This window comes from Filicampus tigris, chromosome 11 (assembly GCF_054856515.1).
Source record: "Filicampus tigris isolate MCC_2025a chromosome 11, RoL_Ftig_1.0, whole genome shotgun sequence".
Lineage (NCBI taxonomy): Eukaryota > Metazoa > Chordata > Actinopteri > Syngnathiformes > Syngnathidae > Filicampus > Filicampus tigris.
In genome coordinates, this window is record NC_141227.1 from 18,352,071 (window position 1) to 18,365,781 (window position 13,711).

Below are 13,711 nucleotides of genomic sequence, written 5' to 3' on the forward strand. Positions count from 1 at the left end.
GAGGGAAAAATAAACAGACGTCAGACTTCCGGCAAGCCAGTGGGCGAAGAATGAGCCCATTGAATACATTTGTCTCCTATTTGTCGCTGGTGGCGTTGTCACTTCCATTCGTCCACTTAGCGCTGTGACCGAAACAAAGCCGCCACGCGTGTTGCATCTCATCCACTCCTCCTCCTCCTCCTCTTCCTTTTTCCCAAGTAGCACATAAAAGACAGAGGTTAATGAATTCGGTCCTCACGCCTGCTTCGGCTAATTGCGTTGGCTGTGGGTACTCCTCCCTATGTCACTGAGCGTTAGCATTAACATCGCCACCAACTAGACGGCCGCCTAGTGTGGTGACAGAAAAGCTTCTTCGACATTTATTTGGTTGTTATATGAGATGTGTTATGAACAGTGATGCCGGTAATGTCTAACTAACTAACTAACTAACTAACTAACTAACACCCGTTTTTTAGCCATCTCTGGGGGCGGCCATTTTGTCATTCCTGTCGACTGAAAATGACATCACAACTGCTCAGGGCTCAGATAACGACCAGTCATAGCTCAGCTTCAGAAAAGAAGTGAGCCGTGATGAGTAGAAATGATACGTTTTACCATGAAAGTATTAACAATTAAATATGGCAGGTCAAAGACTGCCTTTATTTTATGTATATATTAAAAATGTATTTATGTCAAGTAAAGTCTAGAAATACTTTTTTTTTAAATATAAAACCAAGTAGACCATTTATGTTCAGTCAAATCCAGAAAGAAATGTATTGAAAAGGGTTAATTTCATCATAAAGGAAGGATAATTCAATTCAAATCAGTTCATTTGTTGCTATTTTCTGTTGTATTGTACAGGACATTATTACTTCCTGTTTATATTCTTGTGGCCAGTAAGAAATAGAGCCACATCACATGGTTTGTTGTCACACGTTTTAGTTGTTTCGCTTGGATTTTTTACAATAATGGCATAAATATGCAGTGATCAACGGGGTCCATTTTGGCAATTTTTACTTGAGCAAGTTCTTCTTTACACCGCTGAAAAGCTGCTTTTTCTGTTGTTTTTTTTCCTCAAATCACTGCACACTGCCCTTGTTCCACATCCTACATGTTGTCTCAGGGCCAACCACATCTTGTGTTAAACTAAGGATTGTTCTAATTATTGATCCATGTCTTTTGGGGTACCCTGGGATTTGAGTGAGTGGGATAGGGGCCCTGTTCTAATTTTCCTCCGTGAGTAATGCGAACCAGCGCTGGCCATGTTGCCCATAGTTGCCGTCTGCCACATTTGACGTTATTCAGACATTTACTGCACTACTCAACATTAAATGTTGACATGTGCCTTCCAGTTGCAGTATACGAGAGTTCATTGGAAAGTCAGTCACAAGGAAAAGGACTGGAGAAGAAGAGAGTAGATAAGCACAAATATATATATATATATATAGAGAGAGAGAGAGAGGGAGAGAGAGAGAGGCCGAGCATTTGTGTGTGAGACAGAAAAAGAAAGATGGTAAGCCTAAAGGTCATTTGAAGGTGAGAGGTGTCTTTTCTTGCGTGTCCTCCACTCCACGTGAACGCTCAGTCCTCGTGCTCCCTCTGACGATGTGCTGCTCTGATTCGAAAGTGCGGGACGGGCCTTTATGCAATCACTGAATCATATATACAGGTTATATATATATATATATATATATATATATATATATATATATATATATATATATATATATATATACACACAAAATCACAAAGTTCACCTTGACATTATTAACACATGCTAATGAGGACAGTTGTACTTTGTAATGATGTCATTACGGCGGCGGGATGTGAAGGGGGAGGGGAGGCCCAAGATGGAGCCAAAAGAGCATATCAGGCAGTGCAGAGCCAATGAGGCATGCAGCAGACATTAGTCGGGTAGGCTTCGGAATACCGACGCTCGGATGAAACTCAATTGCTGTTTTTCCTGTACAGGTGCAGCTCAGTAAATTAGAATACGGTGGGACAGTACGTGTATATGTGTAGGTCAAATGCAAAAAGTGAAACTCATGGTGTATGGATTCAATAAAAACAGTGAAAATACCGTTTGGAAAGCCAATTCCTACATGGGTGCTACACTTAAAAATTATTTTGATTGTTTGTTTTGTAATACTCACATTTTTTGAGCCGTGGGATTTGTGTTAGTAGTAAGCTGTAACCATCAAAATAAGGAAAAATAAAATGATCAAATATGTCACAGTTTGTGTGGTGAATCTGTAGGTTCTATTTTTGTAGACGATCATTGTGAAACGTTGTTTGTGAGCTTCGATGTTCTGCGTCAACTCCAGTGCGCGCCTCTCCTGCGCCAAATTTGGCTGTGTTCCATCCCGCAACGGCGCAAGCGCCCCTTTCTAATGGCAAAGATCTACGAAAATACCAAAAGAAAGAAAAAATCCACCCCTGCGCAGTTAAACTCCACTTTGCTCCGGATGAAAATTGAGCCCTTTATGTTAGTTTCACCTTTGGAACTGAAATACACTAAATGACATTTTCCACAATGCAGTATTCTAATGTATTTTTGGAAAGTTCATTTACTCCAAAGGGCTACTTAACATATTAGAATTGCTTAATATCTATTTTCCAAGGTTAATGTATAGTACAATAATATGAACTTTTCTCCAGTTTTGCAGTATGTCACCGTGGTGTGTTTGCACATGTATAAATGGTCAGGTGACACGCGACGATAAAGCTCATCCTACACACGCGCGCGTGCACACACCGGGTCTGCCCTCTGGGACTCACGCCTGCTGGGCTTGATAATTACAATTTTTCTTTCCTTTTTGGTCCCCCGCCACCATGAAGCCGTGTCCCGGCCCCCCACTTAACCACCTGCCACTCTGATGTCACACGCACAGATAATAAGAATAATGTAGCCAGCCGCACTGGAACTCGTTTGCAAATTCATTCAACTGGCAGCACTCACATTCATGTTGTAACATCACTGCCAACTTTTTTTTTTTTTTTTTTTCAATTTTGCATTTCTGATTTTAGTGGCACATCAGGCTCCATCATCCACGATCCTGGGGAAGGGCCTGGTGGCGGCCCCCTCAAGTAGACTATGGAGCAAAGGAAATATGGCGCGTTAGGACAAGTCGATGGTAATCACACCTCTTCACAGTCAGTGCTCGCACGTGGCCGTGGTGTTGTTGCCTGCTTGGGGGAGGATGGCGAACAGGGGGCGTGGGTGCGGAGGCGTCCGCGGGGGGAGTGGGGGTGGTGGTTTGGGGCGCGTGCAAAGCAGAAAGACATCCAGATTCGTTTTGAGAGGAAGAAAATATTCAGCATCCTGCACCTTACTCTCTAATGAAATTCCAAACATAGACGCTCAAGCCCCAACCTGAATGGAAAGTACCTCATATGAACCCCCGCAGCGCCCTTTTTTTTTTTTTTTTGGTAATAAAACAAATATTATTACAGTTCTGTGAAGCATTGTAACCATCCTACAATGTCCAGTTGATAGTTTCATTTGTCAACAAAAAAAAAAAATCAATTGCTCCCTAAAGAGGGTAATTTACCATGAACAGATAGCCTTTATTTCTTTATATAATTATATTTCTTATACAAAGTATTTTCACCTTCACCGTGTGGCCATGGTGTTTTATGTGCGGCATTGCAAGAAGTACAAAGCTCTGTGAAATAATCTGATTTGTCATCTGCTGGCCAGTCCAGTACTATAGTTGCATGTCTTTCAAAGCATGCTTGGGCCCTGTGCAGCAGGGACTAATCCAGCAAAATGGCATCTGATGGGGAAAAGGTTGATTGTAGCTCTAAGGTGGGATTGGTATTCTTTATTTTGCACAAGATATGTGATTACTATAGGGATTTAAAAAAAAAAAAAAAAAGGCCTTTACACAGATCGTTTAGTTATATTTTTTGTGGGTGCGCTGAATAAATGTCGTGCGGTCTGTTTACAAGATGCTTGAATTATTCACAAAGCGCTTTGCCAAACATGTTGTCAGGGAACTTAACATACTGAAGGATGGAAGAGTATTTTATCTTCTCTATAAACACAGCGAGCATAGAACGTGTGCGCACACATAGCGATCATTTAGGTTTAGCCTGCGTAGCCTATTGCAGCATTTAAACACATCATCTGTTATATGCTGAAAACACAACTATTCTGTTTTTGGTGTTCTTATCAGTATGTGTGATTTAAACATTACATGACATTGTTAAAAATTACAAATACTCTTTCTCCCATATGTCAAATTTATGATTGTCGCTTCAAGAGAAATCAACCCCAAAATTTACAAGAATATGTTCTATGCAGTCCCATTAGTCGAAACACGGTATTCTGGTTAATATGGCGTTTTTGGAATATGAATTAAGCAATAAAATCCACCCGTTTTTGTACATGTCAGGGGGCTGAAAATGCCATCACAGTTGCTCAGGGCTCAGCTAACGACCGATCATGGCTCGGTTTCAGAAAACAGGTGAGCCGTGAATGGTTGTTACCTGAGCAACTGTGATTTTTAGTCGATAGAAAGTGACAAAATGGCCGCCCCCTGAGATGGCTAAAAATGGGTGGATTTTGCTGCTTGATTCGTATTCCACAAACACAGAATGCCATGTTTAGACCAGTTGAGGCGAATAGAATATATTTTTGCAAATAATTTGGGGCGGTTGACTTCCCTCTTTAAATAAATACACTATGACCAACTGTAATCTTTAACTTGACTAATGCATGTCATCGTCCAACCATTGGAAGGAAGCCTAGTTGTCGTTTAATGGCACTATGCTATGTGCTCTGCTTGTACACGTCAATGTTTACCCCTCAAGGCTAAAACATTAATTCAGGTCGGGCTAGCCCGTGTTTGACGCTATCGCAGATTAGCTCCGAGCTTGCTGACCTTGCCAGGAGTTGACTAAGATCATATGGGATGCATTTGATTTCATTTAAGGCAAGTCGTGCGAGGTAACACAGTACAAATACTCTGTTGCTGTGCTTGAGTAGGTTTTTCAGGTACCTGTTGCCACCTATGTTTACAGCTGGTCTCAACAAGTTTCACATTTCACATTCCAGATGGAGAAACTGCTGCGTGATAGCAGGTGGAATCCTATGCAAAGAAATGCTAACTTCTGTAGCATGTGTTAGCTTGGGTTTTAGCTCTTAATTGTTATGAATATGATTTGATTCTAACTAAATGTCCAGCATAGACTGAGACTTAGATGAAAGTTGTGCCTTAAGGCCTCGACACACCAATCCGACATCGGCCGTCGCGGCCAACTGTTGCGTCGGCTGGCACGTCGGACCGGATAATGATGGAAGAACACGCTGCAAAAGCCGACGGAAACGCCAACTACTCTGGACCTTCTGCACATGTGTGAGACGTAGTCCCCCCACCCCCCTCCATGCCATCTGAGTTAATATATTTGCCAAACAAGTACGAACGGTTTCTGTATGAAAATAAACTCAAGTATAAAAATAAACTCAACTTGGTATAATGGTATATAGCTGAATAGATTCCCATTCTTTGCCTTTAATCACACGATCGGCGGAGCTTTTGGGTGATGTTGAATGGCGGTCTTTTTTTTTTTCTTTTTTTTGTGTTCTTCTGTCTAGCCAGCCATTCTGTCCTTAGACGAGATGTGAAAAAATTTCCAAAGTTGACTTAGTTTTTGAGGAATAACTTCAATTTTCACCGCACGTCAGCATTCGTCACTTCCCGTCCAGCGCACTTGATTCGCTAGCATCTAGGCCCTATTAGCCAATCACAGTGATCGTTTGTGCCAACAGCCTGACCCAATTCTACATGTTGAATCGGCCGAACGCGCCCCCCCCAAAAGTCCCCGACAACGGTTCCGACTTTACGACGTTGCGCGACACACCAAACAGACGTCGGATCGGTCTGTTGAGGCCTTTAGGCGTTCACTTTTTGTCACTGGTCAGCATGTCGTTTGAATGTGATGCACTGAGACAAAACAATTTGAGTTTGACAAGTTGGCCGTGGCGTTGCTGCTGACAAGGTGGCTGTCATGGAGTGTGTGTTTGTAAAACAGTGTGTGTATTTGTGTAAGTGTGTGTCTTGCTGACCGGCCTGCTGTCAGCTGTGTTGACACTCATAGCGGACTAGTAACTTTTGGTGGGACCTTGCCTCCAGACAGCAAAAGCTTTAAATCCACCATTAGGGAAAACACCCACACACCCACACCCAAACACACGCGCACACACAGAAAGAAGAGCCACTTGCCTAATCGACCAATTGCGTACAAAGAAAGAACATTATTATTATTATTACTAGAAAATTATCTTTCTCTTGTTCTAGCTAACATACTATGTATTGTCTACCGTCTGTTCTATGGTTCGCTCTATTGTTTGTTTTAACGTCGGTTTAAACATACATCATCATTATGCTATTGTTTATTTGTTTTCTCGTTCATTTCGTTGTCTATTGCTCTATCCTTCTAGCTATCGTTTTATTGTGCCATTTTTGTTCTCTTCGGATCAAACGTTCCTACGGTCACTCGTTCTGTCATTGGTTCTCTTGCATTGTTTGTCTATTGTTTACTCGTGTTTGTTCTATCATTCTATCATGTAACAGGACACACAAACCTGACAACGTGTCCACTATATTGATGTATATTTTGGGGTTTTTTTCAATGTTTTTGTGTGTGAGTCTTCATTTTTTTCAAGAATATGTTCTATGCAGGCCCACTAGTTGAAACAAGGCAATATGATTAATGAAATATGAGTTAAGCAACAAAATCCACCCGTTTTTAGCTATCTCAGGGGGCGGCCATCTTGTCACTTCTGTCGACTGAAAATGACATCACACACCCTCAGAGCTCAGGTAATGACCAATCACGGCTCAGTTTCAGAAAACAGGTGAGCCGTGATTCGTCGTTCCCTGAGCCCTGAGGGTGTGTGATGTCATTTTTAGTCGAAAGAAGTGACAAAATGGCCGCCCTGGCGATGGCTAAAAACAGCTGAATTTTGTTGCTTAACTCATATTCCACAAACACAATATTAATCAGAATGCTGTGTTTCAACTAGTGAGCCTGCATTGAACATATTTTAAAAGAAATATGTTTGGATTGACTTCCACTTTAATGAATGTTTCCGCTAAAGCTACATGAGATGGATGGTTGGACACGTGGGGTCAGAGAAGGTCAGCCAACATGTCGTCGCGCAGGGTGGGCAGTGGTGTGGTGGGCTCACAACAATGTCACTCATAGATTTTACTGCCACGCGGCCATCGCTCTTTAAAGTAAAAGTGCTGCCGCGCACAATATAAATTGTCTGTCGTGCACGAACGAGACGTCCGATCTGCCACAAGCTATTAGCTTGACTTTTAACACCCAAAACGAAAGAGATCATCATGTTTACACTCACCGGCCACAACATTAGCTGTTTTCAAAATTACAGTTCACTGCAATGCTAATTTTTGACACTAACTGAGAGGTATTTATTTAAAATGAGCTGTTGTTGTATTTTCCAAGATATTGCTGTCATTGATCACGCCTTCATTTCTCATCAATGCCCTCATTCTGTCCTTGGCCTGGCGTCAGATGGATGAGATCACGTTCCCTAAATTTAACATGTTGACCAACACGTGAATGTTTGCTTTGCGCATAGGTGACCGTGTGTGTTTATTTTTAATGTGTGCGTGTTTGTCTGTGGTGGGTGGTCCAGGTAGGACAGATGGCCCCAGTCTGGTGCTCCATACCTGCCAAAGATTCATTGAAAGTGGTCACCGCGCTTCTTCTCTCAGTTCGCTTCGGCCCGAAGCTATTTTTGTGTTTCGAGATGATTTCACGAGACATTGCATTGCTACGACGTTTTGTTCGGTTTCACTGGCAGGAATTGTTTGGCGATTGATGCTTTTAGTTGGCCATCTTCCAATGTGGAGCATCTGTGCTGTTATTGGGCCCCATCGTTTCTTCCAAGCAAGAATGTAAACAATCATTAAACCTCAAATCATTTTAGAAGCTTTTTGCAATCATTTTATGTTTAATTTCCCCTAATAACATTATTGTTTAGAAATCAACACCATACATTGCAAAATATTATCATTATACTCTGGTAAGATTCAAATGTATCTGGTGTGTGTTTAAAATCTAATCTATTTCACGGATTCTCAAAGGTTACATTCACGCTGCTAGGGGATGATGCCCATTTCGGATTCGTTCACGTTACAAAAACGTGGAATATATCTTTGAGGCTACTTATCTGATTTATATCCACATACGAAAGATGCTCGGGTCAAATTAAAAAAAAAAAAAAAAAATCGGAGTTGTACTGTTCACACTGGCTGAAAAAAAATCAGATATCAAAAAAATCGGAATTGACATAGGGAACATAGCCAAAGTGTGATTCTAGTAGCGCTAGTGGTACCTGGGCTCCCTCTGGTGGTATGAGATAGAATCACAGCCAAGTACAGTTTAGTACTGAACTTTTTTATTTGAATAAATTTGCACTTACATTTGTTAATCTTTAAAAATCGCAATACATCTGCACACTTGGATTTTCTTCTTTGTGTCTGGAGAGGAAACTCCCGATTGTAGCGGCATCACACACACACACACACAGCTATAAATACCGACATAGATCACATAGAGTTACCCTTCCGTGCATCCACCAAACATGATTACATTGCAAATGACATTAGAAGATCATTGAGTGGTTTCATTCCCCCCTGTCTGAACACTAATAAAATTACGGGCAAAAAGGACGGTATTAATTTTAAGGGCATTAGAATGGCACTCAGCGGAGTGGTCAATTTGGCTTTGTGCAAGCGCCGTTCGTTTGCAGTCTGGAGGCAGTCTGGAGGCAGAGAGGTGAATCTTTCTGTGGAGGGTCTCTAGAAGTCTCCTTAAATGCCTCTAAATTGTTGTTGATGCCTTTTTTTTTCTAGTTGGAAAAATGCCTTGAAAGAGGGCTCACTAAGCAGTCAAAAAGGGAAGATTGCTGACCGTGGCCTTTTGTCTGCAAGCGACCTGTGGTGTCTGAAGTGACCACCAGAGTCCAGTGTTTGACTGTTGAATGGACTCAGAGGAGAGCTGAGGGCCACAAGGTTGACGTCGACATCACTTTGACTTGATGCCAGATAAACCTCATCTCGCCCAAAGCCTTTTTCTCCATCTCACTATTTTCTCTGAGCTCATTTTTTTCACTGCTACTTTCTCACCGTCGTCTTATATGCCTTCATTTATTCTTCTTCCAAATCCTCCTCGGTCTCTGTTCTTCTCTGGGAACTTTTTTTTTTTTTCCCCTCCACACACGCGGGACTTTTAGGGCGGGATGAGTATTAATCGAAGGGGCTTTCGCCTTTCCAGCCGACTTGTCTGCTGGAAGGAATCCAAGCAGACATTGCGGTTCAGTTCACACGAGTCCTTGATGCTGCAAAGTGGGAGAGCTCATAATTATGTTTGCATCGAAAGCAACTCCTCACTTCATTCATGATTGTTATTGGCATGATATACACTGTTAAAAAAATAGTTGTGTGAAGTCAAAATTTCAAGGCAACAAACTTCATTCACTCATTCACTGCCATTGACGAATTTACTTGTCTTTTCACAGTCCGGCCATTCAATCCCAAGAATTGATTTATATTGTTTGCAATTTTTTTCTAACGTTAGGGTAAAAGAGGGTCTGAAAATGTCTGGCAATGAATGAGTTCATATTTTAAGTTGGACAATGCAACAAAATATTTTCAGTTTTGCTGTTTGGCTTTCCCACATTTCACAGCAAAGAGTTTACAAAACTAATTGTCCCCCGAATTAAAGTTATAAATAAAAACAACTCTACACGTTGTTGTTTTGGAGCAAACAACTTGCTTGCTTTGTTTTGCTAACATTGTTGCCAGAAATGTCAATAATTTATATTTTAAAGTTGCTCCAACCAGCCCCAAAAAATTACAAGTTTTGTTTTTTTACAGTGTAGGTCAGAGGTGGCAACTTGCAAGTGTAATTATTGTGCGTACTGTAGTATCGGTGTGTTGGATGTTTGCCTTTGAAGGGCGTGGCCAAGTCGGTGACGTCAGGAACTGGAGTCGGTTGGCAGAAATCAGTGTGATGTGCTTGGGTTGGTTTCCTCGGGTACTCAAGTGTCCCGATCCTGCGTGTTTTAGATGTTTCCCTCCTCCAACCCACCTGTCAGCTGGGACACGCTCCGGCTCAACTGCTACAAAGCTAACAGGTCATGGAAATGTTCCCGACAATTGATTGACACCTTGTGGGCCACGCCTTCTGTCTCTGTTGGGTTGTTCTTCCTCGGGCATGGTGGTTTCTTCAGCAAATTGCAAACTCCCACTTGATAGTTCAATCGGGTCTTTTAATTTTGACTTAAATATGGTACTGTGTGAATGGTTCGTAGTCTTATAAGTCTCCTGTAGGAATTTGTTCAAATTTTAAGGAAACAAGCTGAGGTCAACCTGCGTCCCAGATTTTTTTTAAGGAGACACTGTACATCCCAGCATGCTTATCCTCGCCTTCCTTCTGGCATCTCCCTCAGTCGCTTCCTCTCCTCGTCCTCCCCTCGTCCCTCCCCGATGGTTTCAAGTCCCAGGTGACGGGAGGGAAGCCATGCCCTTGAGGGAGCAGCGTGCGGCAGAAGCAGTAAATCTCGTCCATGGTGCGCGCACATTCACATACCCCGCATGCAGAATGAGGGCGTCGAGATGTTTTACGGCTCTCCGAGATGGCCGAGCTTGTCTTTTGTGTCGTGAGAGCGAGCGGATTAGCACAGGCGGACACAGCCTTTGGATTTATAGGCAGGTTGTGACAAGCTGCAAAGAGTCCTGCAGCAAAGCGCTCATTCCAAGGAATATTTTTGTGCTATCTGATTGAATGGCGGCGATGGAATTCAGCGCGCGCGCATCACGTTTATTATCCATTTGCGATTTTTTTTTTTTTTTGCGTAACAAATTCTTGAGTTTAAATGTTTTTTATTCAAGAACTTCACCAAAATAATGCATTCTCATATCATTTCAAATACATGAAAAGAGGATCTTGAGGACATATAATTACATCTCAATCGCAGTATTGCGGACAAAAATGTATTTCCTAAATCGTTCAGCCCTACTAACCTAACCTCCGGCATAAATCCTACTAAATTCTCACAATAGCAGCCTCGGCAAGAATAAAAGGTCTAAGCGGGAGTGTACCAACATGGAGTCAAAACGCATCACTTTCCCATAAGTAGTCCTCTTCTGCTGTAGCCTCCCCCCATCGCCATGGCAACCCTGCATTCTTCTTTTCTTCCTTTTTTTTTTTTTTTTTTTTTTTTTTATAAATACAAGCAAGGCTGCTCACTGCGGCGCTACCGTGAACGAGGTGCCTGCGATCCACCAATCACGCGCCCAAGACGCCTCCTCGGGAGTCCGGAGCATCTGTCGCCCCCTCGGTCAGCTCGCGGTCTCCTTCCAAATGTCTCACACTCGCGCTGACTAAGAGCGCTGAAATGTACCCGTGATGCAAGTGGCGCCTTTCCACTTGGAACACTGACCCTCACATGGGAGTGTATGAATGATGTGCTGAACAGATAATACAGTACCTACTAGCAAAAAGCTCAATAGCCATTGAATTGCTTTACGACACTTTAGTTTCCCATGTTAGCAGTGGATTTCAAACAGATTGGGGTACTTTTACCCAAGGTTAGGTTCAAATATTTTTGACCCAGCAGATATGGTGGACGATTGGATTTGGGCGGGCTGAATGCTGCTCGCCATTGTGGACAGTTTTTGTCAGTACTGGAGTATCACTGGTTTAGTGGGTATCACAGATGATTTATTTTTATTTGTTTTTTGTTTTTGTTTTTTATTTTGAAATACAGCTAAACTGGTAACCTATTTCTTGGTAGTTTTAAACCATCAGTAGTTTTTACCCCTTGTTGGATAAAAATCTTGACCTAACATGCTGGGCGAAATCCTCAACCCAATGTGCTGGGTGTAAATAACCCATCATTGGTTTGTTTCCTTTTGGAGCCAGTTAGCTATTTTACCCAATTTGGGTTACTTTTGACCCTTCAGTTACATGGCAAGGCAGCTATATTTAGCTTTGATAGCACATTTCATACACAAGGTAATTCAATGAGCTTCACAGAGTTACAAAGGGTTACGGTTTGACCCACAACACAGCTTTTTCGGGGCCGATACCGATTATTAGTAGTCAAGGAGGCCTATAACCGATATTTGGAGCCGATATTCATTTTCAGTGCAAAGGAAAATATTGGCATCAAAATCTAAAGAAAAATTATCTCTTAACTTTGTTTTAACGTCTTTAAGCATTTTTATTGAACAATGTTTCAGATTTATTTTTTCTTAAAAAGGATGAAGGAAAACTTAAACAATAGTTCCATGTAGTTTTCTACAGTAAATGAACATTTCAAAATGACAGAAATGTTAAACTTTTAAACAAATATCTTTGTTTGGATTTCCACACTTTTAAATTAAGTTATTATCGGCCAGCAGAGTTTTAAAAAAAGCCGATGCCGATATTTGGCTTTTGGACGAATATCGGTGCCGATAATCAGCCCGGCCGATAATCGATCCATCCCTAACTTAAAGACACTTTGAATACACCATTCCATACTCAGCTAATGTTAGCAGCCATCTATTGCCATGCCATGCCTGGACCTGCGTAAAAACCAGACTTGCTACTTTTTCTGCAACTTTTTAAGTCATATTTTCACAAAAGGCATCAGGCATTAGACGGTATTCTGCAGTGGGTGGCCCTGCGTGATAAAACCCCGTCACCTACCACCCACCGGCATAATAGTCCACTTTTAAAACATATATGTTATCTACGCTACGTGTTCCGCTTGATCACGGCACAGTTTTCCCTTGCAACCAGATAGTGATCAGCTCCACCTTTTTTCAGTGTGCATTTTCCACATGAGTGTGTGTGTTATCTTCCTGTGTGGAGTTATGACAAGTCAATATGGTGCAGTGGTGGGAAGTGGAAAATAAATGCATTGCTGCTGGACTTAAATAGAGTTATCAGGTATCTGTATTTTTCTTTAGGTTTTTCTGACAACTTTTTTTACTGTTACCCACTACATTTAAAAACAGACCTACCTTCTTCTCCTCACTTTGTCAAAAGAGGCTTGTTATTTTTTTTTGCCAACTTCAGCGGAAAACGACCCAGCATGAAAAAAACGTCCCTAGCACATCAGGTTTTCCTAATAAACATGATAGTCATATGTAATATAGTAATATTTAGTTAGTTAGTTTCAGCAGCAGGTGTTTTTTTTTCCTGATACATCATCGCGATAAATTACAATGCAAGATAAAATCCGTATTGCGTAAGCTTTAATAGGTTAAACTTAAAAACAAAAACAAAAAAGGAAAATATCTCAAGAACCTGATGCGCTAGACAAAAAGTAGACTCATTTTTTTAATCAGCATCAAAAATATGTTCAGGGACACTTAAAGCCACATATGATTAAAAATTGTTGTTGACCAGTGTAATCGTTAGGATAATCGATTCTAAAAATATTTGATAATATCAGCCCAAAAAAGCTGTTTGATTTTTTTTTTTTTGCATTTTTTGTGAGTCTGGATACATTTTGGTAGAGGCTGAGCGGATCGTCGCTATCTCTGTGGGTTGACAGGTGCGAGCACAGTTTGCGGGGCGGGGGTGTGTGTCCCTAATACGAGAGAGCGAGCCCTCCTAATCCTCTGTTAAAGTGTCCCCATTGACTGCTTTTCGGGTGGGGAAAGGGGGAGGGTAGGCACCCCACGTGAAAGCGTCTGGT

At 41.6% G+C, this 13,711-nt stretch overlaps 1 protein-coding gene across 27 annotated transcripts in view; it reads left to right on the forward strand.

The window, feature by feature from the left end:
- Positions 1–13,711, forward strand: part of LOC147140016 (ankyrin-3-like) — a 117,967-nt gene that overhangs the window by 36,703 nt on the left and 67,553 nt on the right. The window lies entirely within an intron of this gene.